Below are 27,824 nucleotides of genomic sequence, written 5' to 3' on the forward strand. Positions count from 1 at the left end.
ACAAAAAACCTTGGGGCCTAACATACACCCGGCACAATATGGTGCAAAGTGTTTTTGCTAGTTTCAGCCTGACGCAGTTCTCATGTTGAGTTCAGTTCTCAAATGCACTGGCGCATCTGTTCACCCAAGGGCGTCTGGTCTGAAAACCATGTGTGTGTTCAGGAGCATTGAAATGAAAACGACTGACCACTGACCAACACAAACCTGCTCTAAAGTCAATAGCGCAGTACTTTTAGTTATTTAAAGGGCGTGTTGTAACATTAGCCTATAGGCAGTGCACAACATGTGTACACTCTGCGGACACACGCAGTCCGTCATGGTGCGAGCGCAACTGGCTTTTAAAGGGAATGGGAGATGAGACTCTGAACATTAAATATGTTATATATTATTAAAATTTTTGCAAAGCAATAGGCCTCAATAAAAACAACTTATTTCCAGTCTTCATTCCAATATTGTTTTTAACGAAAACCAAATAAAATACCTGAATCAATTAAATAAATAATAAACGAAATGGGGAAAATAAACGGGAAAAAACGAAAGAGAAACGAATGGCAAGTGGCATCAAATCTAGTCAAGATTTTTCGCTAAAAAAACCAGCATGTTTACTTTGTCTGGCTTTAACAGGGCACGTTGTGGACCGACAACTTTACCTGTGGTGCTGAAAACCCGTGTGCTTGTGGCACAGACGCACAGGTAGGCTTTCGTTTCACTCGAGACATCTGGGGGAAACGCCCGGCAGCATTTTTCCACCAGAGAAGTGGGTCCTCGTCTCCTTGAGATGAGTAACTGGCTCCGAACAGTATGCTGTTATTTCAGCTCCGACTCGGTCCTCAACGGTGCTGATGCGGGACCTGCCATTGCATCTGCTTTTTTTTTTTTTTTTTTTTTTTTACTGCAAAAAAAGCCGATGTTTGTTTAGTTCGTTTAATGAATGAATGAGTTAATTTGCCTAAATAAACAAATGAATGCATAGCCTAAATAAATAAGTTCATCAATGTATATTATTCCATTTGGTCAAATTTGCATGCACATTTTTTAAATAAGTCCCTTGTGCATATCAAGCCTGCATTTATTTGATTACAAAATACAGAAAAAAGGTTTTCTATTTTACTATAGCTTACGTTTAAATATTATTTATTTATTTTTTACATTTGAGCCGCTGCCCCTGAGGGAACTCTCTCTGCACGTTTTATGCTTACCGTTAAGAGACTATGTTTTGTGAGTCCCAAGTCCACTTGCTTCTTGTAGAGTTCATGGTTTTTTTCATGCATTACATTGCCAACTGTGTGAAAAGGCCCCGACATTATTACGGCATAGTCCGAGGGCGCGCTCGGTTTCTCATCCTTGCAGCAGTGAGTGGATGGTGGTTTCGTAATTGCGACCTTAGGTTCGAGGTATTTCCATCTCTCATGGTCATCTTTTTGTTGCACAATTTACAAATTGCCTCATCTGTATTTACCGCTTCTCCCTTCTTGTTCGGTCGAAACCCGAATGCTGCCAAACTGCAGAAGTTGTGTTGGTAACACTTCACTTGAAGGGGTGTGCATAAGACTGACATGACACCTTCATAATCATGACATGACACGTGTCATGAATATGAAGGAGTTTTTATGCATGTTTATGGGAACTGCCATTAAGTGTCATTCGCTTAATTATTTTGTCATTTTTAATGCAATGATGACATTTCAGAGTTGTCTTTGTTATGACAACTTGACATAAACCAATACATCATAACCTGTCAGTGTCTTTGTCATGACAACTTGACATTACCAAGACAACATAACTTGTCATATACAGACATGAAATGACATAGCAGATTAATTATCAAATTTAAGAAACTACTTACCTTTTTGGGTTTACATTACATTAGTTGCTAGGCCACGTGGGGGAGAGGACGCTGGCGTTGTCTGTTCGCCGCATCTCCACCCACAAATCATGTTAACTTTACTATTAAATTTAGATTTTATTATATTTTCTTATGTTTGTGACTAGTCTAACAGAGCTACTATTGGGACTGTTGCTGATTGCTGGCAGCCACTGAGAGGACGTTGTTTGCCGTTTTTTCACCGCTTCTCTTCTGTTTTTGTTTGAATTTGTGGTTGGTTTTGGTTTGAAGGACATTTGATGTTGCTCGCTGCGGCTGCTCTCTCTTCTGGGTGTCGGCTGCTCACTGGTGGTCTCCCTCGGGCTTGAGCTGCATGGTGGCTGAAGTTTGCACCAGGCTAGCGTCATCAGCGTCCGGCATGATGTTGAGTGCGTTATAAATAAAATCTATTATTATTATTATTATTAAACTGTCATGTGGTTGGTTTTGACGTTGGCTGTCATTAGGCTATTATAATGTCATGATTTTTTTATACATTTAATTTGTCATTTACATGTCATTAAGTGTCAATACTCTGTCAAATTATTTTATAACAGTGTCATGAATATTTAGCTTGACCTGAAATATGGCATCATAGAGGAAATCGTACAGAATCATTAAAAACTATTAATATAACTCAAAATGATAGAGTGGCATAGACATATACACCTATATGATGATGTCTATGGTGGCACCACTGGTAATGTGTACGCTGTAACAGTTGTTGACAGAGCCTCAGTCAGGTTAGTTTGTTTAGGTGTTTAATGTCAATTTAGTTTGCAGTAAGTAAAAACAATTCACAACAACGTTATTTTGGGTTTAATATACTTTATTTAAACTTTCGCTCACTCTTTAACGAATAGTTTGAGTTTATTCTTACCATTTCTTTGTTATGGTGGAGTCTCGTGTGCTGGTGCACCGTCAAAAGGGGCTCGGGCGGAAACGTTGGCCCTATATATAATGTTCCGGCCTAGGATCTAGCCACAACCATTCCTTGTTCAGCCCGGGGTGGGGCTCTAAAGACTATTCCTCTTATTTATATACATCGGTAGATAATTTATAAAGTGAAGTCATTTGACAAAGTGTTATTTTTCTGTGTTTGTTTATGTGTGTATATGATGTTGATATATATATATATATATATATATATATATATATATATATATATATATATATATATATATATATATATATATATATATATATATATATGTTTATTTTGTGTAATGGCCATTATTTGTGTACGTGTTTTCCCCTTTTTGCGTTAATTGGTGCTGGTCACCTGTGTATAAATTCATGCCTTGTGTTTTTAAGAGTCAGTTCTGTAAGAGGGCAGGTCTTAAAAATTAATTGATTGATTTTATTTCTCGAACTCCTTTTCATATTTTGTAAGACATTTGAAATTGTCTATTATCTAACCTTCTGTTGAAGCTGGTGGAGGAAACTTAAAAAATAAAATTAAACATTGTGAACTGAAAAATATTAATGATGCTGTTATTAAAAAATAATTTGACAGCGTATTAACACCTAATTACATTTTAATGACAAATTAAACTTGTGCTACTGAAAAAAATGTATGACATTATAATGGCCTCAGTCAACATCAAAACCAACCACATAACAGTTTAAGGTTAACCCTATAAGCTAAGTAAGTTTCTTAAATTTGATAATCTGTTATGTCATGTTTATGACAGGTTATGTTGTCTTGGTAATGTCAAGTTGTCATGACAAAGACACTGACAGGTTATGATGTATTGGTTTATGTCAAGTTGTCATAACAAAGACAACTCCGAAATGTCATCATTGCATTAAAAATGACATAATTAAGCGAATGACACTTACTGACAGTTGTCATAAACATGCATAAAAACTCCTTCATATTCATGACACGTGTCATGTCATGATTATGAAGGTGTTATGTCAGTCTTATGCACACCCCTTCAAGTAGTCTAAAGTGTTACCGTTGTGTTCTTTTTCGAGACTAAATCACTCGGTGCGCGACTCTTTCCCCCTCTCTCGCTCATCCACGCTGTCACGACAACCACGCATACAAATGTTTAAGCATTAAATAAATTATATTTAATATTTAATCCTTATCTCCTATATAAGTGCATTGTTTTTTTATGACGGTTTGATGGTATTGAAACTGATACCGCTGCTATTTTTAGATCCCGCGGTATCCCATATTACCGTATTACCGCCCAAGCCTAAATGACAGCATCAAAAAAGTACAAAACTTTACCTATGGAAACAAAAAAAAACTTTAAAATAAGATAAAACCACAAAAAAGTAAAGCTATCTCTTATTTTTTAATTCAGCCTAAGGTCTTGGAAAGCCTGGATATATGAGGCCTTATGTGGATTTTTCTAGACCTAACAAGTCATGCAAATTAAAAATCTTACTAGTTATGTCAAGCTATAAAATATTTTAGTGGAAAATATTGTGTTTGTGTAAAATTAAATTACAAAAATATCATTAAAAAAAAATCTAAAACCAGTGAGATCAAACTAAGACATACTTTTTTTTGCCTAATTGTTGCCTTTTGTCCTCTTTGTGTTCTGGCTTTGAGTTCTGGGGTTTTCAGAGCTGTTTCCATCACCTTTGGTCTAGTTTTAACTGAGCAAGATGGCACTTAGTGTGAATGTTTTAGTGTATTTTCAGAGCGCTGAGCTCACTGTTGAGGTTTGGAAACATGTTACTCCTGAGCGCGAGAGCTCAGTTAGTTTGACCACAGGCTATTAAAGAAACCGTTAAAGACAGAAGAGGAACTGACATCTTAACCACACAGAACTGATCATATCTGAACACAGTTTGGACGAATGGTTGTGACTTCATACATTCGGTGGCATTTACAGGACACTATTTTCATCTAAAAAAAACCTATTCACTATTTTCCAAGGAAAGTATGTAAAGCCTGCCCAAAAAGTTGCTAAATGTCGCTAGATGACGTCATGCGTCAATTAGCATACCCGTGACGTCATCATGCAGTCCTTGCGTTCTGCCTGCCTAACGTGTTTTCTCTCCTAATCCATGCTCATTTATTGTATTTTAAAATAATATAATACAGCCGACTGTCCAATAAATGTTTTCATTTCCTATACCTTTTTAGCATACAATAGGAGTATGATGATATAGTGAATTACCAAATGTTTATGTGTAAAATCTGAATTGAGAAACTGGATGAAATAAAGCTCTGTGATAGTGAGTATTAAAAGCAATAAGCACAATAATGGAACTCATCATAACAATTTTTCTTTAAATATAAAACAAAAGAAGCAGATATCATTAAGTGAGAAATCCGTGGCAACCCTGTATGCTCATGTATAGCGCGCTCATTCACGTCTGTCAACTGCTGTCTGTGTACGTTCACCGGCATGCGTTCAGCTCCCCTTAGCCATTCACTGAACAGGGCAGATGACGCAGAGAGAGGTGTGTGTGACGGCAGAGGGGAAAAAAAGACCTCGTTGATACAAAGTCCATCTCACTACAGTGGCTGTACAATCATTTTACAATGCGACAAAAATAATTATTGTGCGCAAAAAAATCTAAATAATGACTTTATCCACTAAGTTATTGACGTGAACTCGTCACATGTGCGAGAATATGACGCAGATCTGCCGTTCGGCTACATGACCCAGAAGAGGAGGAGCGCCGCTATCACGTGAGTTCATGTCCGAGACCTACACAGAAGACAATAACTTGGCCGATAAAGTCATTATTTCGATTTTTTTTTTGTGCACAAAAACTATTCTCGTCGCTTCGTCAAATTATTGTACAGCCGCTGTAGTGAGATGGGCTTTGTATCGATGTCTTTAGTGCCTTTAAGGGTCTTGTGAGTGGGTCAGTGGAAATGTACTGAATACCAATGGAGGCCAATCTCAAGCCTTTCTCAGCCATCAGCTTTCAACAAAAAATATCTTCATTTGTGTTCCGAAGATGAATGGTGTTACGGGTGTCCATTTTTTATCCAAAGCGACTTACAACTCAGGAGAACAGGAAGCGATCCATCAAGAAGAGGCAAAGAAACACAAAAAGTGCCCTAAATACCAAGATTTGTACACTACTTAGAGTAGCAAAAAACAGAAAAAGGGAAGAAGAAAAAGAGAAATAGAGGGGAGAGAGTTGTTTTTTTTTTATGTAAGCTTAAGTGCTCATGGAAGAGATGAGTTTTTACCTGTCTTTTGAATGAAGCGAGTGATTCTGTTGTGCGTATGGAGGACGGAAGATCGTTCCACCAACCAGGAACAATGAAAGAAAAAGTTCTAGAGAGGGATTTCATGCCTCTCTGTGATGGTACCACAAGCCTTCGCTCATTAGCTAAGCGAAGGCTTCTGGTGGGTGTGTAGACGCGTAGGAGTGAGTCGAAGTATGCGGGTGCTGCGCTTGTGGAAGATCCATGAGAAAGAGTCAGAGCTCTGAATTTGATCCGGGCAGCGAGTGGTAGCCAATGCAGAGAGATGAATAGAGGTGTGACATGAGCCCTTTTGGGCTCATTGAATACAAGACATGCCGCAGCATTCTGGATCAGTTGCAGCGGTTTGATTGCACAAGCTGGAAGTCCAGCCAGAAGCGCGTTGCAATAGTCAAGTCTAGAAATGACCAGGGCTTGGACAAGAAGCTGTGTTGCATGCTCCGTAAGGAATGGTCTGATTTTCCTGATATTGTGCAATGCAAACCTGCATGACCGAGCCGTCTTCGAGATGTGGTCTTTGAAGGACAGCTGGTCATCAAAGATTACTCCAAGATTTCTGACCGACCCCGAAGGAGTAATCAAATATGGACCTAGCTGGATGGTAAAATCGTGTTGTATGGTCGTATACTAATTACTAATAATGATTCATAACACATTAATATTATTAATGTGTTATGAATCACTAAATCACACTAAATATGAATAATGATTCATAACACATTATGTCTATTCATTATGATTAATTATGAATATTTGAATCAGTTAATGAGATTAACTTGATGTCGATCACTACATTAAAATTCCCATCAATCAATCAGTTCATCTTGTGATCAGTCTTGATTATTAATTCATTCTAAGAGAAGAGTATTTTTCATGGCCACAGAAATATAATTCTTCCTTTTCACCTGCACTTCAGACCATGCGCAGATGGTTAAAATATTACCCACAACGTTTGGTGTCAATATGCCAAAGCTGTCATCATAAAGCTTGCAGAATTTCAAAATCAGACCAACGGTCTAGGAGGAGTCAGAAAAAGTAGGTTTTCAACGAAATTCAAAATATTGGACAGCAAGCTATTAGTATCTTTCTTCTCATGACTAGCAAGGCCAACGTCATGAAAAAAAGTTATACCATTATATTTTCTGACCACAGAAAAGTATCTTCTCAGCAGTGTCGACGACATATTCCCACTTTCATAACGGCATGCAAAGGTCTTCATAAAATATAGCATTTAACAATAAAATTAAGGCATGGGTTATTTGCACTAAATGTAAATAGAATCGAGTTGCTGTGAAAATAACATATTTTCTATGCGATAGATGATATTTACACTGTGCAAATAGCTGCATTCTATTTACTAAGTGAAAATAGTGATATATGCTATTTACACCATATAAAAGCAGCAGTTTTTTGCCATATAAATAGTAATTACATGTAATATATCATTTATTTTGACAGATACATACAATGTGCACCTCAGTATTGTTGTACATTAACAGGATGCAATGATGACAGTATAAATTATTCTTTTTATTTAAATTATTACATGGAATGCCCCCTTAAAGGGACAATAAAAGCCCTCCTTACACCTATCCCATAAATGTTTTTATTATTATTAAACATTTTGTTTGGCACTTTATTTCCACATTTAGAACATTTTCTTAATTTGTATAGAAAATAAATGCCTTACCGATGAGATTTGTGATGAGAAAAGAGAGAACAGCAAGCTTTGCAAAAGGCGGAGTCGAAGCCGTGTTGAAAACAGTGATCTTTAGTCATGCATTCACTTTACTGATTGTACTGAGCTGTGGCCGTTTCTTTAAAGTCTTGTTTGGCAAAGCCAGGCATTATTAGGCATAGCTAGTGCGAAATAGCCTAGAAATCTAGACGCACCCTAGCGGCAGCAAATTTAATCTGCCCGCGAGTGTCGTCTAGCAACTCTCAATACCCTTCAGAGCTGTATTCCCCTAGCTATTGCCGGACCAATCACATCGTGTATAGAGTCGGTGGGCGGGGCCATAATGACGACGGCCGACTCGCGTTTGCGTGCTTCTAGTAAACACAGAAACTGGCGAACGGTGGCAGTCTTTCGAATCAGCTTTGACCGCAACTCTGGAAGACTTGGAGTTAAGCTTTTCTCTGAGAAAAGAACAAAGAACGGCACTGAAGTCATTCTTAAAAAGGGAAGATGTGTTCGGGGTTTAGCCGACCGGATACGGCGAATGTTTAATCTATCAACAAGCTCTGTTTCACCTTCGTTGCTCTGGTTGGTGTAGCGCTATCCTATCGCGTGCAGAGGGAGTTTGAAAGACAACCGTTTATCTGCCCCTCGGATTGAGCTGTCAATGGAGAGTTTCCAGACCAAACATCTTGATGTGGCTCTGGCTTGTCAGGCTATGTGCGAATTGCACTTGCCAACAAGACACGCTTTTTGCACTTTGGCACTTGGACAGAAATTGCAAAAAAACTTGTTTAAATAGATTTTGGCTTATCGCGATTATGAAATGGCAAAGGCTGTTATGTGCAGTTTGTCAGTGCAGGACTGCTCTGTGATCAGTAGTAAAAACTGAAACTGCAGGGGTGATAAATCAGAGTGTGGACTGATATAATCCAGCTCTTATTAGCCGATTTTAGGAGAGAGATCGGATCTGCTGGAGACGTCTGACAGATTATTTAGACGCGCTGAAATAAATCCACAGAGAAAGAGACGACCAGTATGGGGAAGACCCAGAAATTAATTAAATATAAGAGACAAACATAAATTACTCTGAAATGTTTTACCAGATGAGAAGTATATGTATATCATCTTTTTCTTTTTTTAATTCCTTTTATAAAGGTTTTAACTATTTTCCTTGCTTTTCTTTTGTGATTATTTTAATTCCCTTTTCTGTGTAAAGCACTTTGAATTGTGTGTGAAATGTGCTATATAAATAAACTTGCCTTGCCTAAATGTTCTTATAACAGCATTTGAAAAGTTAAACGTTCATCATACATCTTTTCAAACATGAGAAGCATTTAGTCTTGTTCAACCAATCAAAGTGCTTCAGTCTTCTGTTTCTTCATCTGACTGATATTATGATGTTCATGGGGATTTCCTGGAATAATGTGATCTATTGTACTTCTGCTGGGCACATTTGGAGTTTCTGCATGACAGCGCCCTCTGGCTTTGAGATTGAGCAGCATTTACTACTGCTCACAGAGTAATGCTTCACTGAGGAGATGCACATTAAATAATCGCTGCCTTTGCCAAATCCGGTGCAATTTTATTGTGATTAATCGTGCAGACCTAATTTCTGTTGCTTTGTTTCTGGTCTCTTTTCCTGTGTTTCCTTATGTCTTTTTGGCTATGATGTGACAAGCTTAGCACATTTGCCTTTGGAGATTTTCTGCCATTGGTCTGACCGTCGGTGGACAGACATCTTAAGGTTTTTCCAGAGAAAGACATTCAGAGTTATCTATAATCCACTCTTGCATTGTCTTAGGTGTGCTTCAGGTCACTGTCCTGTGGAAGGTGAACCTTCTGCCCAGTCCGATGTTCTGAATGCTCTGGACTTGGTTTTCATTAAGTCTAATGTCGAGGTCAGACGTCTGTGATTGAAAACATGAACACTGGAGAGACACTTTGCAGTAGAAACGGAAGTAAAATTCTGATTGGAAGCGACACTGACACTAATGTTTTATCTGAAGTTCCTTGATTTCAGCACTAGATGTCGTTATTTCTACCCAGGTTAATTCTCCTTAAAGGGGCGGTGAAATGCTGTTTCATGCATACTGAGCTTTTTACACTGTTAAAGACTTGGATTCCCATCCTAAACATAGACAAAGTTTCAAAAACTAATGTTGGACGTTTGATGGAGTATTTCCGTGTTAAAAATACTCCTTCCGGTTTCTCACAAGTTTCGGCGAGTTTTTTTCCAGTATGGGTCGGTTTGACGTTAATAGAGCGGAAGGTCCTTGTATGGGCTGTACGGGCTCTTCTCCCGGTAGGGTGCGCGCGCGCGTGACTAGAGCGAGAGAGGAAATGCACGCTGTAAACAGTCTCTCAGGTGCAGATCCAGTCGTCCGTGAACACTTATGACGCGCCGCGCTCCACTTTATTCCTATGGGTGACGTCGAGCGACTTCAACGCTTCAGCACAGCATTCCGAAGGCAGCGCTGCATTTGAACCGATTTGAACGCAGAAATGACGGGAAGCTTCAAGGCATCGCTTCAGTCGCGTCGCAAAGTGGATTTCCACGGTCACTGCTGTCACAGGACTTCACCAAATCATACCAAAGAAGTGTGTTTTTGACAGAGCGGTCCCAGCAATAAAGGTTCGGTCCTGCTTTGGAAGCAGCCGGTGAGTAAATCAACTTCAAATGTCTCTGCTATTGGCTACCGTCGCATGAGTAAACATCAGTAAACGATACGATCGCATGCTTCGTCATGCAAATGCGCTAACGGTTACTCCATTGTTGTTCTGTATAACGTTACACTAGTCTGACTCTGACGTGCAAAAACATTTTGCTTGCTACCTCTAAGGTCTAGTCACATACAATAGTCCATAAACCGAATCATGTCCTCATGAACTGCACGTAAAGACACACAAAGGCCCCTAAATACAGTCCATACCACAGAGACGGACATCTTGATGTTGCCGTTTCTCCTGTTCAATTTATTTCTCCCTCAGATTTGATTGTGGATCATTATCTGTATTAGCTGAGATAGCCATGGGTTTCTCCACGCTTGAGGACATCACCGCTTTGTGCACATTCGTCATTCTATGATAAAACGAAAGACTTTTCGGAGATATGAAGGATGCAATACTACTCTATAGGTACTCAAGATTGACATGAGATTGACTGAAACTGAGTGTTTCACCCCCCCTTTAATTAAATGGTTGTAATGCTCTCACCTGTGTTTAATCACACCTAATGACAAACCTTATTTAAGGCCTCACAGCCTTTTGTTCTTGGGCAGTCCTGAAGTTAGCCTAAAGCTAGGAACACACTAAGCCGACGCCGATCAACTAGTGGCGACGAAAGCAAACTGCTGAGTTGGCTCACGTTTGCTCACGTCGGCAGCGTCTTGGGTCCAAAGTGGTCCAAAGTTGCCCTGACACACCAAGCCGACGCTCGACATCAGACGGCCAATAGCGCGTCCGTTCTGCGCCTGCGTTAGAGGAAATACCTTTCCGTCCCAGCTGGTGGCAGTAGTCTGTTTTCGTTATTCGAAGCGGGAAACCGGAAGAGCTATAAAGATATCAGCTGTCGTTTTCGTTTCCCCACACAGACGGATTCGTGCATTTCAGAACGTTGCAAATGGCATTGCCGTTGTCAGCCCTTGGTCTTTTACTTGTGGAAGAGGAAAGGTAGAAGCGGACGCGAAAAATATGAGGAACGCTCACTAAATGGGTGAAACCATACCTGAAGTCAAAATGTGAAACCATAGATTATTACACTTGTTCACCTATCAATGAACCATAACAATAACAGGGCATAGCTCAAACAATACCCTGCAAATTGGCTCATTCAGATGCATTGTGGAAGTTAATGTGACACAATCTGAACAATGGCCACTTATAAGGATTGTTAAAATAAATATATGTGTATGACGCATTCTGATTTACAGTAAATTATGTTTGTGACAATGCTTGGTGTTAGTTCAATGAATTATGACAGAATTTGTATATATTTTTTTCATTGGAAACATGCCTATGGTGACATTTCTTCAAAATGATATCATGCTGCTTCTTGCACATCACATAACAGCAGTTTGGAAATGAAATCTCCAGTGGCACAGAAATGTGAATGAAAATAATGTAACACTAAACCATACACTGAACTTAACTGACAGTAACCATGCTAACTATTAATTTACAGATATTGCACTTTGATAACATTGTATTGTGGAAGTAACACATTATGAAAATATGTCTCTATTAATTGAAAATCTATTTATTCTTAAAGGGGGGGTGAAACACTCAGTTTCAGTCAATCTCATGTCAATCTTGAGTACCTATAGAGTAGTATTGCATCCTTCATATCTCCGAAAAGTCTTTAGTTTTATCATATTTATAAAAGAAATATGGGCTGTACCGAGTCTTTCCGGAAAAAACCGAGCGCCTGGAGGCGTATCGTGTGGGCGGAGCTAAAGAATGACAAGAGCGCAAAGCGGTGACGTCCTCAAGCGTGGAGAAACCGGGAGAAACCCATCTATCTCAGCTAATACAGATAATTATCCACAATCAAATCTGAGGCTGAAATAAATTGAACAGGAGAAACGGCAACATCAGGATGTCCGTCTCTGTGGTATGTACTGTATTTAGGGGCCTTTGTGTGCAGTTTATGAGGACATGATTCGGTTTATGGACTATTGTATGTGACTAGACCTTAGAGGTAGCAAGCAAAACGGTTTTGCACGTCAGAGTCAGAATAGTGTAACGTTATACAGAACAACAATGGAGTAACCGTTAGCGCATTTGAATGACGAAGCACGCGATCGTATCGTTTACTGATGTTTACTCATGCGACGGTAGCCAATAGCAGAGACATTTGAAGTTGATTAACTCACCGGCTGCTTCCAAAGCAGGACCGCTCTGTCAAAAACACTTCTTTGGTATGATTTGGTGAAGTCCTGTGACAGCAGTGACCGTGGAAATCCATTTTGAGACGCGACTGAAGCGATGTTGTGAAGCTTCCCGTCATTTCTGCGTTCAAATCGGTTCAAATGCAGCGCTGCCTTCCCGGAATGCTGTGCTGAAGCGTTGAAGTCGCTCGTCGTCACCCATAGGAATAAAGTGGAGCGCGGCGCGTCATAAGTGTTCACGGACGACTGGATCTGCACCTGAGAGACTGTTTACAGCGTGCATTTTCTCTCTCTCCCTCTAGTCACGCGCGCGCGCACCCTACCGGGAGAAGAGCCCGTACAGCCCATACAAGGACCTTCTGCTCTATTAACGTCAAACCGACCCATACTCGAAAAAAACTCGCCGAAACTTGTGAGAAACCGGAAGGAGTATTTTTACCACAGAAATACTCCATCAAACGTCCAACATTAGTTTTTGAAACTTTGTCTATGTTTAGGATGGGAATCCAAGTCTTTAAAGGTGTAAAAAGCTCAGTATGCATGAAACAGCATTTCACCCCCCCTTTAAATTAAAACATCAATACAGATGTGTTTATTTACCCTGCTAGTTAGATGTCAAATTGCAAAATAAGGGTTAGAATTCTGCATCATGTGTTTTGTGATCCTTTTTTACATAAAGAACTGTGAATGCAAGTACCCAAAGTCAAAGTTTTTTATTTTCCAATGTTCAGTACAATGGGCACAAATAGCTATATAGAGAATAGCTATAAAAGTAGCTATATAGGTAGATTCAGCCAAGGGTGTACTGGGCCGTAGCTCAGCCGTAATGAAGCTGGGCTCCTCACGGGTGCCAATCCAGGTGTCACTGTTGGTACCATCTGAGGGCAAACAGGATTCACTTTCAGACAAAGGTTCCTTAAAGAAACAATCAAAATGTGAACAATGTGATACAATAGATTCTTACACTTGTTCACCAATAACCCATAACAATAACAGGGCACAGCTAAAACAATACCCTGCAAATTGGCTAAATGGATCTATTCAGATGCACATTGTGGAAGTTGATTTGTTGAATTACTTGTAAATAGACCCATCTGAACATTCATTGGCCACTTTACCAAAAGCAAAATGTTCATTTGTTCAAATGGAAAGAAAAAATAAATAAAATAAATTATACACACACACATACATATTATATATATATATATGTGTGTGTGTGTGTGTGTGTGTGTGTGTACCCTGATAGTTAGATTTGAGGTGCACTCCTTCCTTTTTGTGTGAGGTTCTAGAAACTGCAGGTGGGTCTTCTGAGCTCCAGAACTTCCTGAGGGTCCATGTTTCTTGTAACACATGTACTGGGTTCGCAATGAATCCCACCGCTTCTTGAGCTCTTTCTCTGAGGGACAATAAAAAAAATAAAAAAACATTACGCTGAGTTATGTCAATTTCATGGCTATTGTAATGTTCATTTTTGTTCTACTTTTAACTGGATGTATTCTGGATGACAGCATTTTTTTTTACAGTCGCTAGAACACATTTCTCAATACATTTAGGTCACTTTTGCAAAACTCTCCACACAGTTAGTACAACCGAAATATATGAGGGCTAAACTGTGGATTTATCATTGCTTTTGGACATAAAGACATGCATTAAGTGTTTTGATATCTTTAGTGCATTTTGAATGTGAAATTAACTGCTGTGCAAAGATGAAAGTTGCACACAACAATCTAACATGCAGTTTTTTTTTAAATATGGACTACTGAAGAAGAAAAAACTATTGCAAAAAAGGAAATCTTACCTGACATGACAACTTTATTTGCGATCTCACGCCACAGTTCTGCTTTCGCCACACAGTTGACATAACGTTAACATTTTCCCGTAGTGTGATACTAAGCTGGCCTTTGCTGGATCATGCTGATCTGTTTGTCTTCACTTGCCTCGGTCTACACAGCCATATATATTAACATGTGTTAACATGTATCGTAATGAGGAATATAATCAAATGAGACGACACCTTTCTTTTACTGTCTATGGAGGAGACAGGCGTTCTGTGTTCCCTCTTGACTCTGTCGTTTACTTGCTTCGTCACTTCCGTTTTATTTTCTCGTGCACTGGTTCGCTAGCTGAACAGCAAATCAGAACGATCATATGTCCCGACTGACCGACATGCGGCTGAAAAACAGCCGACGAGGACCAACGCCAGCCGACGGCGTGGAACTGTGTGGAACACACCGAGGAAACTTAGTTGGCCGACGCACAAAAACTGCCCGACGGCCGACCGTCGGCTTGGTGTGTTCCGGCCTTAAGAGGTGGCATTCCTAAGACTTTTTGGTTTGAGAATTTTTCCTGCCTTCTTCTTTGTTCTTGGATGGTATGCTTTTGTCAGAGCCGGACAGTAACAGAGTACATTTACTTGAGTACAGTAGTGATGCAAAGTTCAATTCGTTTCCGCAAACCGGTTCTTCTCAGACAGTTCGGCTCAATGACCCGGTTCAAAAAGCATTCAAATAAATAATAATCTGTATCAATGCATATTGAAACTAAATTTGCGTGAGTGCATTTTCTCATTATCGCCGTTCATTCACTTAATGCGGTTTGTGTTGTGTTCAGTTAATTTTATCCTTCGCGTCAGATTCGAATGAAAATTGCGCAACTAATTAATTTGTTACATTTATATAGCGCTTTTCTAGGCACTCAAAGCTCTTAACTACTGTACACATTACAGGCACTGATCAACATATGCGGGTATGTTACATGTCTAAAGTAGTGATGCTAAGCCTGATTCATTTCAACGAACCGGTTCTTTTCAGACAGTTCAGCTCAATGAACCGGTTCAAAAAGTGATTCATAGGTTCCTGCGTCATCATGCAATGATGGTTGTTCATTGTTCATTGTTCATGTTATATCAAGGAAACATTCAAATAAAGTAATCTGTCAATGCATATTGAAACAATCGAATAAAGTTATTTGCGTGAGTGCATTTTGCGGATTATTATTGCCTTTCATTCACTTAAGTTAATGGTGTTTGTGTTCACAGATAATTAATTTATTCTTCACGTCGAGTTCGACAGAAAATTGCACAACTACAGCACACATTACAGGCACTGATCACCAACGCGGATATGTTCTTTATGTCTAAAGTAGCCAAAAGCCTACCATAGAACGAGTAAACCAACTCATTGTCCTTATAAACTCCATGATTTAACATATAATCCTGCACGTGCAACACCATAGTATTTTTTTTTTTCATATTTTAATAAAATGAAGGTCTATTTAAAAAAACCAGTTCACTTAAGTTAATGGTGTTTGTGTTTACAGATTAATTCGCGGTTCCTTCACGTCGGATACGACTAACCAATATTGAGATGCCCATGCAAATCTTTGATAAGATTCCTAAAAGTTTTGCACGTACAGCACACATTACAGATATGCATAAACGTGGATATGTTACATGTCTAAAGTAACCTATAGTCTTGTAAATTTATTAATTTCACTTAACAACTTAAAATATAATAAAATGTATTTAAATCTCGTTACAGAAAGGTTTTTGTAGGTTTTAAAAAAATGTCATTTAATAACAGTAGTCATAAGCATTTTTTCACATGCCTCAATCATCCTCGATTATCCTCGGCAAACTCGACAGCTGGTTGACCGGCTCTTTCGGTTCTTTTTTAGTCTGACGTGCTACTTCGGCTTTTGCATCTTACGTAGGGGTGTAACGATTCGTTTTAACAACGATTCGATTTGACGGAAATAAAACAGTCACACTGATTACAATTTTTGACTAAAAAGTTACTGAAACGATTTCAAGTCACTGAATCTTTTCGGATCATATCGTTCTAAATGAACCAATATTGTGCTTAAATCGTATCGACAACCTCAAATCGTGATACGAATCGAATCATTGTTAAAACGAATCGTTATACCCCTAGTCTTACGTCATCTACCCGGAACAATTCAGTTCGATTAATGAACCGGCTAAACCGGTTACTTGCTGAGAACCGGCTAAAAATAACGATTCATTCAAGAAACCAAACATCACTAGTCTTGTTAGGGGTTACAGTTTTGACCCATAGACCAGATATGCGAAATGAAGACCAGGAGTCAGGATGTTCAATCATCAATCATTCAATCATACTCTACTCTACACAAAATTACCACACCAGTTATACCAATTTCAAGGACATGATTTACATCATTATGGACACGTGGAATATTACTGATTGGCATAAAGTCTAAACAATGTGTCACGTGAGAATAGATAGGAGATGTTGTTGTTGTTGTTAATCAGGATGTATACATCAGACAATCCCAAGATTGGGGTAGTGTTGACTTCAGGGGAGTCCTAGAAAGACGCCAAGAGGTCTAGTGTGTGAGAAAAGCGGTCCAATCCATTCCATAGACCTCCACAGAACATGTAACACACACACACACAAGACTCTAGGGCACATCTCTCCTCCAAGGTTAGCGCAGCAGTGAGCTTATCAACAGGACAAGATATCAACACCACATGACAAACAATCTCCAGAAAGAAAATTATGACTAATGTCATCTACCTCATTCTATAAAAGAAATATAAAGACAAAAATGTACTTCGATCAATGGAAAAAAAAAAAAAAAAAAAATCACACTATATAAATGGGAAGAAATCACAATTGGGAGACTCAAATCCTCCCACCCCTTCCTGTCCTGCGGTTACTAACAACAGGCAGGATTCACCTCTTGGAAGTTCTAACTTTCTCTCCAAGGCCCTGTTGGTCAGGACCCAGAGATAGAAGTCAGGCTATCTATGTCAGGGCACATAGATAGGGGTCAGACTGTCTTTGTCAGACCGTCTCTGGAAAGCAAATTAGACACCATACAGCAGACATAGAGTCAAAATCATATTAAATAATAGTTAAATGTATTAATGATCAAATAATATTGATTGTCAATAATTCATTATTTTGAAAGGATAATAACTGATTATGAAATTCATGAGGTTATTAAAAATCATTCAAAAGGATAAGATGCATATGATGAAGATGCATATGATGAAGAGGCAAGGGTGTTGGCCCACTCCCCCCTTCAGTCTAAAGTAGCTATATAGAAAGAATAAACCAGTCTTATAAACATATACATTTCACTTAACAATAATCTGTGTGCATAATAAATTACAGTAAAATGTATGTTTTTTCAATGTTTTAATAAAATGTTATTTAATAACAGTAGTCATCATCATAAGCATATTTCCAATTCTCTGCAAACTTTTCGATGTTTGAACCGCCTAAATCTGTTCTTTTTTAGTCGGACGTGCTACTTCGTCTTTTGCGTCTTGTGTCATCAACACGGAACTAAAGTTCGATTCAGTTCGATAAGTGAACCGGCTTGACCAGTTACTTACTGAGAACCGGATCAAAAGAACAATTTGTTCAAGAACAACATCACTAGAGTACAGTACTTAAGTACAATTTTGAGGAATCTACATTAGTCAAGTATCATTTTTGAGGAGTACTCACGACTTTACTCAAGTACATTTGAGAGGTAAATATTGTACTCTTTACTCCACTGCATTTCTTTCCATAATCAACATTTTAAAAAAGGAAAAAAATTAAATCTCATAACCCTCAATTTGTGTATTCCCTCTCAAACGTGATTGGATTGTGCAGGCGCCACTGATTGGGACAGCCTATCAGCAATCAGCTTCATCTTTACGCCAAAGTCAACTCCATGGTCAGATTTAGGTAAGAGACGAACCCATGGATGCTGGTCCATCCCGGGAATGTGCCAACTCGTGATGTTCTTGAGTATGCGTTGTGTTTAACACAGTCAGGTTCAAATGTGGGTGCAAATAATCCATTAAAACTCTAGCAGAGGTTTGTCAGAGCGTTGCCATTGTGCTATTGCCTTGTGGGTAAGTGAGAAATGTTAAATAAAGCAACATGGTAAAAAGATGAAAATGATTGGATTTTACTTTCAATCCCTTTTACATTCTCCAAAGTATTTACATTAACGTTTTTCATAACTCCATGTAGGACGTTTCTGTACATAAATGTCAGAACTGTGACAGTAGTAATGCAATATTTAGAAAATGTACTGTTGTACTCTTGATACTCAAGTACTTTTAAAAATAAGTACTTCAGTACTTTTACTTAAGTGTACATCTGACTGTATTATTTTTTACTTGTACTTGAATAAAATTTAGCAAGGGTTATCTGTACATTTACTCAAGTAATTAAGCTGTGTACTCTGTCAGCCTTTGGTTTTTGTTCCTTTTGTGTATTTCTGAATTTATCTGCCTGATCTGATGTTTAAAAAGATCTCTTTTGTTTGGATTACCTTTTTTGTATTGCCTCACAAAGAGAGTTGTTGGAGTTTTCCCTGTAGCACATTTAACTTAAAGTGTTAACTAAGACTGTTGCTATTATTTTGTCTTTTCCCATCTGAAGTAAAAAGGCAAAGATTAAGACTCAGACTTTTTACTGTCTATTATTCCTCTGCATTTGGGTTCAACCTTCTCAAGTGTTTAAGTGGTTAGTGTTAAGGAGACACAAACTGGAGACCCGAGTTTGATCCCCAGCTGGATTGTAACGTGACACTGTTTCTCCACTTGAAATACTGTAAAGCTGTTTGGTTTAAAGTGCTATTTCACTAGTTCACACTTACATCAAATTAAATAGAGTAAAGATTATGCGTATTTGGCGTGCTGTCCGGGGGAGGGCGCCGGGGGAGGAATTTGGCCCGAACCCAGAGTACCCCCCAAAAATGCAAGAAGCAGAGGACAGCCACTAGAAGGTTAGCCAGAGAAACCGGGCTCCTGCGGGAGCAGAGGAAACGGTACTGCTGTGGCTGTGGTGAGATTAGCCAGAGAAACTGAGCTCCTGGGGGAGCAAAGGAAACAGCACTGCTGCGGCAGTGGTGAGATTAGCCAGAGAAACTGAGCTCCTGCGGGAGCAGAGGAAACAACACTGCTGCGGCTGTGGTGAGATTAGCCAGAGAAACTGAGCTCCTGCAGGAGCAGAGGAAACAACACTGCTGCGGCTGTGGTGAGATTAGCCAGAGAAACTGAGCTCCTGCGGGAGCAAAGGAAACAGCACTGCTGTGGCAGTGGTAAGATTAGCCAGAGAAACTAAGCTCCTGCGGGAGCAGAGGAAACAGCACTGCTGCGGCAGTGGTGAGATTATCCAGAGAAACTGAGCTCCTGCAGGAGCAAAGGAAACAGCACTGTGGCGGCAGTGGTGAAATTAGCCAGAGAAACTGAGCTCCTGCAGGAGCAAAGGAAACAGCTCTGCGGCGGCAGTGGTGAAATTAGCCAGAGAAACTGAGCTCCTGTGGGAGCAGAGGAAACAGCACTGCTGCGGCAGTGGTGAGATTAGCCAGAGAAACTGAGCTCCTGCGGGAGCAGAGGAAACAGCACTGCTGTGGCAGTGGTAAGATTAGCCAGAGAAACTAAGCTCCTGCGGGAGCAGAGGAAACAGCACTGCTGCGGCAGTGGTGAGATTATCCAGAGAAACTGAGCTCCTGCGGGAGCAGAGGAAACAGCACTGCTGCGGCAGTGGTGAGATTAGCCAGAGAAACTGAGCTCCTGCGGGAGCAGAGGAAACAGCACTGCTGCGGCAGTGGTGAGATTAGCCAGAGAAACTGAGCTCCTGCGGGAGCAGAGGAAACAGCACTGCGGCGGCAGTGGTGAAATTAGCCAGAGAAACTGAGCTCCTGTGGGAGCAGAGGAAACAGCACTGCGGCGGCAGTGGTGAAATTAGCCAGAGAAACTGAGCTCCTGCGGGAGCAGAGGAAACAGCACTGCGGCGGCAGTGGTGAGATTAGCCAGAGAAACTGAGCTCCTGCGGGAGCAGAGGGAACAGCACTGCTGTGGCAGTGGAGAAATTAGCCAGAGAAACTGAGCTCCTGCGGGAACAGAGGAAACAGCACTGCTGCGGCAGTGGTGAAATTAGTCAGAGAAACTGAGCTCCTGCGGGAGCAAAGGAAACAGCACTGCTGCGTCTGAGGAGAAAAGGTTAGGCAGACAGATGGAGAACCACATTTGTATGAGGGAAACAGCGATTACTTTTAAATCTAGCATATTTTTTTGTATGAGCCAATGCAGTATCCTATTGAAATAAATATCCATATTTCCCCCTGAAATTGTAATTGCCATTATTTAATACGACAATCACAATTTACATTGAATGATGTTTTGAATATAGCTTTATAAGGGGTGTAACGATACACTTGTGTCACGAGTCGCTATACGCTATAAACCATGATACTTACCTTATCAATGAACTGGACCCACAATTATTCCCCCATTGCATCATAATACATTATATTCCACATTAAATAGTGGTTTAATATAGTAATGTCACTCACGCTTTCGATGCAGGCAGCATTCTCTCCCGGTCTCTATGACCCTCCTCTCCCGCTACTAATAAACTACACATATAAAAATAACCATCTAAAATGCTTTGGATAACCATACTACTAAACCAAAATGTGATCTGGTGATTTAAATGATGTTTGCACTTTCGCTATAAGGAGAGCCGCTTTAAATGATATTTGCGCTTTGACGTTGAGGAGTGCCATTCCAGCAGCGCACGCACTTCAATTGATCAGTGCAATCCGTCACAGTTCTGAACGCAAGAAAGCGTGTCAAAATGACTATTCCTAAAACTATAAATGTTTAGCTCACCTAAAAATTTTAATTCTGCATGAACTCATGTTGTTTTCACATGGCTTGCAATAATTTGAACGTCCATGTTTACTACAGTATGTGCGTTGTGTTAAATATATTCATCAAGCCATTGTGTCTCTTCAGAAGACTTAACTTTGGATTAGACACTCGATTAGTTATCTTTACAATGCTTTTATGATAGTCATTGGATCTTTTTGATACAAAGTTTAAGAAGAATGGACGGTCCCGCCGCTGGCCATCTTGATGCCTTAGCGTCAATACTTAATGATGCCCGCAGCACTAGGAATGGACTTAAATGGAGGGATAGAAATCACAGGTTTTATAAAAAACATCTTAAATTGTGTTTACAGGCTAAAATGGAACAACGCGGCTTTTAACAAAATCAAATCTTAACATATAATCATAAACACGATTAGAAATTTGATTAGAGTTGTGCAGTCCTATACCAAAGTTGAATATAACTTTAGAGACGGTCCCTAGATCCACGGATATCGAATGACCATGTCAAGCCAGCTTTACTCCAGTTAATTTCACCTGTAGTAAGTAAGTCTGGCCAGTAGGAAAGTACTACAAACGTTGGAACGTGAAAAAGCCTTTTGGTGAGTTACTGTGAATTTGCAGACGGTCCCTTAAGAAGCCTCAGTGGATACTTTACCTTGTTAAATTAGCTACTGCTCCTTTAAGGCGGAACGTACTCTCATCTCACTCGCTGATGAGAGGCAGTCCGTAGTAGATGAAGCGCAAGCTGTGAAAGGCGCATGGATGCGTTCTACATTTCTGTTACTCTTTGCCGTTTGTTTTTCTGTTTAGTAACGCAGTTGTCAGTGGAGTGCTTAACTGCCCCAAGTGTGTGAGGGATTTACGGTGATAATAACCCCCTTTGGAAAGTCTGATACGTGAGTTTGCTTCACTTGGCTGCAACCATTCAGGCCAGCTATCCGGCCTCTCTGTGTGAAGTGTGTAATACGACATAAAATGTTAGCACAATGAAGAAAACATATTCGTTTTTAATGAGAATTCGCCTTGACATGAATGTGCGCGATTCATTGTGCACTGCTCTGAACTGAAGCATTGGTGTGCGAGCCCGTAGAACACTTAGAATCTGTAACGTGAGGCTCACATTATCATCTGGTTCCAGTGGCTGATCGTTTGGCGTAATATGCGCTTTGTAATGGCATCTTTTAATGATTTAGCTTTACCAGCAAGTAACATTATATTTAGGCTATAGTTCATCACCACAGCCACCTTGAGTGGGTCCATGATGAACGCAATTGTCACGTGTGAAAAGTATCTGTCTGTATTATGCAGAGGCGGCAATCGAAAGAAAGATTGATGCATGTAACAAATTATTTAAGATCATTTTTTCTATTAGATGTGGCCATTCAATGTCTTCTCTTATCAGAAAATAGGACACAGCCATGACATCTAAAAAAAAAAAGGATTCTTTTATTCCAGACTGAGCCTCAAAGGAGACACAGCATTAATGTTTTTCTTGTTTAGGGAAGAAAACAGTTCCAAAACGTTTTTGGTGAGACACTTCTAATTTATAAAAAGAAGCTGGCATATAACAAAAATAATCAAACCACCCAAATGACTTCAGTGAGAGTGGGAAACAAACCAGTACCAGAATTACAAAAACAAATGAAATAAAAATTAAAAGAAAAGGTTCTTCACAATGATAATCTCAAAAATAAATACAAGGTGTGCAAAACAACGGTAGGGGCTTGTATGTGCCTAAAGGAATAAATAAAATACAGCATAAATGAGAAATCGTCACATTTTACCACATGAATACATCACATACATTACACTTCAACCCCTTTTGATGAAACCAGTCAGTAACTAGACTGAATAAAATAGTATATGCTTAACACAGTGTACAATACTATTCATAAACACACTTCAAAAGAATATAATGAGCAAAACTCACTCTTTAGAGTCTATTGAGACTCTGAAGCGCACAGAAAAAGCTCACATGAAAGCTGGCACACGTTATCGCTGTTCTCCCCTCTAATACAGTATAAAGAACAATAATTACTGCATGTTCCATTAACATATATAATAAACAGCGTTATTTTAACCTTTTAACAACTTCCATAACACTTTAGATCAACTGACGCTCTATCTCCGTTGATGAGGTCCGAATTCCCCTCCCCCACTGGAGATTTCTCGCATGCAGGAACACAACACTCGTATACACAGCGTTTTACACCATCTACACAATCCGATCACACTATTGCATTCACCACAGATCTGCAAGTCGAAATTAAACTGGAGAGTGTCTCTCTTTAACAGTTTTATCAACTATTTCTTTCTCTGTGCAACTCTGTTTTTTTTTCCTCTCACTGCGCTCTCAGTCTGATGCACATTTTTTCTCTCTGCGCGTGCACGCTCTTAAAGGGGACAGCGCACACAGCTGTGTCATACACACATGAGAGTAATCACCGGTGAAATTGATCAACTACCAGGATATTCCCTACCCGGTTACATATAGTTTCCCCTGTAGCAAGTCTGTGGTGTGCACTTTTTACACTGTCCGAGCGCGACAGCCGCGACTCTGTCGTCATTTTATTTATTTATTTTCTAAAACAACCAGCTGTGAACATAACCTTACCTTAGAACAATGATTAGACTTTAGAAGACGGAAACGCAAGTGAATCGCAGCAAATGCAATTACATTCAGGAAAAGCAGAATTGGTTTTACTGTAATGGAAATGGCTTAGAATTCTGTAAGGAATTTTCTTTTAGCATTGTAGAATTGCTTCAAGCTGTTTGAGCGATCTATACAGCGTGGGCGGGCGAGGCGACCAGCTGGAAAAGCCATCCATGCTAAAATGAAAATGGTCAACGAAAGAAGGTAAATCTGCTGTATATATACACCCCTCTTATCGTTGATTAGCTTGATGTGCTCCACTTGTGTTTAATTAGGATTAATTATATGAGCGTGCTCCACTTGTGTTTAGTGAGGTTTAATTATCTGCACATGCTCCTCCCGAAATTTTGTTAATAAAAACTTCACATAAATTAACATTACCTGACTTTACTTGACTGGAGTGCTGAATTGCAAAGCTGTGGCAAACATTACAAAACCAACTGTCACGGTTCATCAATCCGTCGTCTCACTCACTGTGTGTTGTGTGGTTGTGTTGGGGGTGTGGTTTCTGATTATTGCCTGAGCACTATCACCTGCTGCACTCATCACCGCTCCCTTCATATACGTGGCACTGACTGCAAACATTGTCAGATCGTTGCAGGCTCTGTGGTCCCTGGTGTGTGTTGTTCTCTCCCGGGAGATCGTCTCTGTTCCGGATTCCAGGATTCCCGCGGCTCTTCTGCCCACTGCTTCCCCTGCGTCACGAGCCCTGACCAACTCACCGCCTTCACCGTTCTCTGGACCTGCCTGACTGTCCTGTATCCTGCCCGTTCTGAGTTTCAGTGGTCTTCGGACTTTATGTGCTTTGTGCAGTTCTGTCAATAAATGAGTTATCGCATTTGGATCTTTCAGTCTCTTTTTAGACCCTGACAGAACGATCTGACCACAAATGGATCCAGCGAGAGTTGCAGGACTGCAGGAGTATCTCGCTAACAGTAATCAGAGGATGGATCGCCAGGATGAACAGGTGACAGCTACCACCCAGGTGGTACAGGCTCTCGTGGCGCAGGTGTCCGAGCTCTCCAACCAGCTACAACAACTCAGACAACCCGCTGCGCCAGCCCCACCGCCGGTTCCCCAGAACCCAGTCAACATCGGCGGCCAGCACGAGCCCCGCATCCCTACGCCGGAACGCTATGCAGGCGAGCCTAATCTGTGTAGATCCTTTTTAACCAGATGCTCACTGTTCTTCTCATTACAGCCCATGACATTCGCCACGGAGAATTCCAGAGTGGCATTAGTTCTCAATCTGCTGGCGGGCCGTGCTGCGCTGTGGGGAACGGCGGTTTGGGAGAACCAACACACATGCTGCTCCTCGTTCCAAGCACTCTCGGAGGAGATGAGACGGGTCTTCGATCGCGCCATAGTGGGCCGTGAGGCAGCCCAGAAACTGACGGAGCTTCGCCAGGGCAATCGACCCGTCTCCGATTACATCATCGAGTTCCGGACTTTAACGGCAGAGTGCAAATGGAACGAGGAGGCGCAGTGGGATCATTTCCTGCATGGGCTGGCTGACCGTGTCCAACGGGAGATCTTCACACTGGAACTACCCACTGATCTTAACGGACTCATGGAGTTGGCTGTGCGAGTGGATTCACGCCTAGAGTACCGTGACCAACGTTTTCAGACAGGGAGATTAACAGAGTACCGGGAGTATCTGGCTAACGACACGGTCAGCCCACCCATCGATCACGAGCCCATGCAGGTGGGGAGAGCTCGGCTTTCCCGGGAGGAGAGAGATCGCCGGAAGACGGGAGGTTTGTGTCTTTATTGTGGTGCGGCGGGGCATTTCCTCAACCAGTGTCCGTTAAAAGAGCGAGCCCGACAGTAGAACGGGGGTTACTGTCGGGTGGAGCTGCGTTGGGGAAATCCTCGTCCGCGACTCTCCTTCCGGGTAGGTTGCAGTGGGCTAATGGATCTCATCACTGCCAGGCGCTGGTGGACTCCGGGGCAGAGGGTAACTTTTTGGACCGCCACCTCGCTTCACAGCTCCAGATTCCTCTCACCCCCCTCCCCAACCCCATTGCTGTGCACGCCCTTAACGGACAGACACTTCCCACCATCACACACACCACTGACACCCTCACTCTGGTCATATCGGGCAATCACACTGAGACTATCAAGTTCTTCATTACGGACTCCCCCCTCATCCCCATTGTCCTCGGTCATCCCTGGTTGCTGAAACACAATCCCAGGGTTGACTGGGGACACAATTCAGTTATTGGTTGGAGTAATCAGTGCCATGCCTCTTGTCTTGTTTCTGCTCGTTCGTTTGTGTCTCGTTCTGTGTTTCAGGAGGAGACGGCGGATTTATCTAACGTGCCCGCGGAGTACCTCGACCTGAAGGAGGTGTTCAGTAAGTCCCGGGCTGCTTCTCTCCCTCCCCACCGTCCCTATGACTGTGCTATAGACTTACTGCCAGGCAAGTCTCCGCCCAAAGGCAAGTTATACTCTCTTTCTTTACCTGAGAGGGAGGCCATGGAGAAATATATTTCTGATTCTCTAGCTTCCGAGTTCATCCGCCCCTCTTCTTCTCCAGCGGGGGCGGGGTTCTTTTTCGTGAGTAAGAAGGATGGTTCTCTGCGACCTTGTATTGATTACCGGGGTTGAACAACATCACGGTAAAGAATACTTATCCTTTGCCGTTGATGTCTTCAGCCTTCGAGAGGTTACAGGGAGCATCCGTATTCACGAAATTGGACTTACGTAATGCTTATCATTTGGTGCGCATAAGAGAGGGGGATGAGTGGAAGACGGCGTTTAATACCCCTAGGGGCCATTTTGAATATTTGGTTATGCCCTTCGGGCTTTCCAACTCCCCCGCGGTCTTCCAGGCACTAGTCAATGACGTGTTGGGAGACATGGTCGATCAGTTTCTGTATGTCTACCTGGATGACATATTGATTTTTTCTTCGTCTCTCCAGGAACATGTCCGACACGTCAGACTAGTGCTTCAGAGGTTGCTAGAGAATGGGCTTTTTGTCAAGGCGGAGAAATGCGTGTTCCATGCACAGTCTGTTCCTTTCCTGGGTTATATCGTCTCATCCGAGGGAATGCGCATGGATCCTGACAAAGTTAAGGCTGTGATAGATTGGCCAAGTCCAGATTCTCGTAAGGCCCTGCAGAGGTTTCTGGGATTCGCCAATTTCTATCGGCGTTTTATTCGCAACTTCAGCCAACTAGCCGCGCCTCTGACAGCGTTGACCTCCTCCAGAACTGTCTTCAGGTGGTCTGGTGCAGCCGAGGCTGCATTTTCCAAACTCAAGAGCCGCTTTGTTTCGGCTCCCATTCTGGTGACCCCTGATCCATCTAGACAGTTCGTGGTGGAGGTTGACGCGTCAGAGACGGGGGTAGGTGCAGTTCTTTCCCAGCGCTCTTCCTCGGATGACAAGATGCACCCGTGCGCGTTTTTTTCTCATCGTTTATCCCCAGCCGAACGCAATTACGACATTGGTAACAGAGAATTGTTGGCAGTCAAACTTGCATTGGAAGAATGGCGTCATTGGTTAGAGGGGTCAGGGGTACCTTTTATCGTATGGACCGATCATAAGAATCTTGAGTACATCAGATCTGCTAAAAGACTCAACTCTAGGCAGGCTCGGTGGGCCCTTTTTTTCGGACGCTTCAAGTTTTCTCTATCGTACCGCCCGGGTTCCAAAAACATCAAACCCTATGCTTTGTCGCGCGTTTTTGACCGTTCCGAACGCCCGTCTACTCCCGAGTGCACTTTACCTGAGAGACTGGTTGTCTCCACACTCATATGGGAGGTCGAGTCGAGGGTCAAGTCGGCCCTAGAAGGGGTAACGCCTCCGCCTGGCGGGCCACCGAGTCGGTTATTTGTGCCAGAGGGAGTTCGGTCCGACGTTATACGATGGGGTCA

The 27,824-nt window shown here is 41.3% G+C and overlaps 1 protein-coding gene across 1 annotated transcript in view; it reads right to left on the reverse strand.

The window, feature by feature from the left end:
• LOC137048106 (zinc finger protein 665-like) overlaps positions 1-27,824 on the reverse strand; it is a 79,271-nt gene that overhangs the window by 40,237 nt on the left and 11,210 nt on the right. The window lies entirely within an intron of this gene.

Source organism: Pseudorasbora parva, chromosome 2 (assembly GCF_024679245.1).
Source record: "Pseudorasbora parva isolate DD20220531a chromosome 2, ASM2467924v1, whole genome shotgun sequence".
NCBI classification, from domain to species: Eukaryota; Metazoa; Chordata; class Actinopteri; order Cypriniformes; family Gobionidae; genus Pseudorasbora; species Pseudorasbora parva.